We start from the raw sequence: 1,253 nt of genomic DNA, 5'->3' as shown, positions 1-1,253 counted from the left end.
TTAAAGAAATTAAAAAGAAAAGCAAATAGCTAAAGAGAGAGAGAGAGAGAGAGAGCTGCCAAAATGGGATAAGTCAGACAGCTAAATAAAAAAAAAACCCAATTGCTCAAAAAGGTCAAACCCCTTTGTATCTTAATTTATTATAATGTTTGATGAATTTTTGGCGTCGACCTCATCTCATCATCATCTGAATCTTACTAATCCGATCCATCCTGCAGTTACAAGTATTATATATGTATCAAAGATAATCAAAAGAAAAAAAGAAACACAAAAAATGTGAGAGAAATATGTAACTAATGGTAATGTGTGAGAGCGAGATGATGATGAAGCAGCAAGAAAGAATTCAAGGATATTTAATATAATAAAGTAGGGTTACACCTTCTAAAAAGCTCTATCTATCTGCCACGTGACACTTCTGAATCATTTATTTTATTTTTATAACATTTTATCTCATGTTTAATCCAATTAGTAATGGGCTGTAAATGGTTAATGGGCCACATAATTTTATCGACTTCTCAAAGAAAAACCGACAGAATCTCTGAGTTCCGACTTCTTTTCCTCCTCGTCGTTCACTCTTCCCCACCCTTCCTCTTTATCTGTTCAATTCTGCGAAAATTCGAATCAACAAAATATATTATTGGTTTAATATTTACCATAATATGGTTTTTTTTCACTTGAAATAATGAAGTAAAAAACAAAGAAAATCTAGAAAAATATGTTTCTAAGGAAAATTATTACTATTTTAATATCTTTAAATTATGTTAGCGCTATCTAATTTGATATTTATTTTTAACTTTAAATAGCAAAGAAATAACCAAAACTTTTGTATCTTAAAGCTTTTTTAACTTATGCAATTTCATATTTATTTTTTTAAGTATGATTATATAAAGAAATTCAGTTTACAAAAAGTAACAATATATTTACTTTTTAGAAGACACCCGTAAAAAGAAGATATGCTACATGGAAGTTTATAAGAGCAAGTTTTTGAATTAATAACTATAATAAATACATTTAATTCTAAAAATTCAAAATCTTAAATGTATGAAAGCAATTAATCTTAAAGAAATTAAAGAGTAAGCAGTTACTATTGTAACGTATGAAGTTTTTAAAAAACATTAATACTCCACAAAATATATTTGTTATAAATAATAGTTTTTCTGTTTTCTAGAACTAACCTTTAAAAAAAACTTTGCTACTCTTTCCAACTTGCATAATAAATAACAACATTTTCAGTATTTTCATCATCCTAATGA

The sequence above is a fragment of the Camelina sativa genome, chromosome 12 (genome assembly GCF_000633955.1).
Source record: "Camelina sativa cultivar DH55 chromosome 12, Cs, whole genome shotgun sequence".
NCBI classification, from domain to species: domain Eukaryota; kingdom Viridiplantae; phylum Streptophyta; class Magnoliopsida; order Brassicales; family Brassicaceae; genus Camelina; species Camelina sativa.
The sequence above is the reverse complement of the archived record's forward strand: the minus strand, read 5'-3'. Positions refer to the sequence as shown.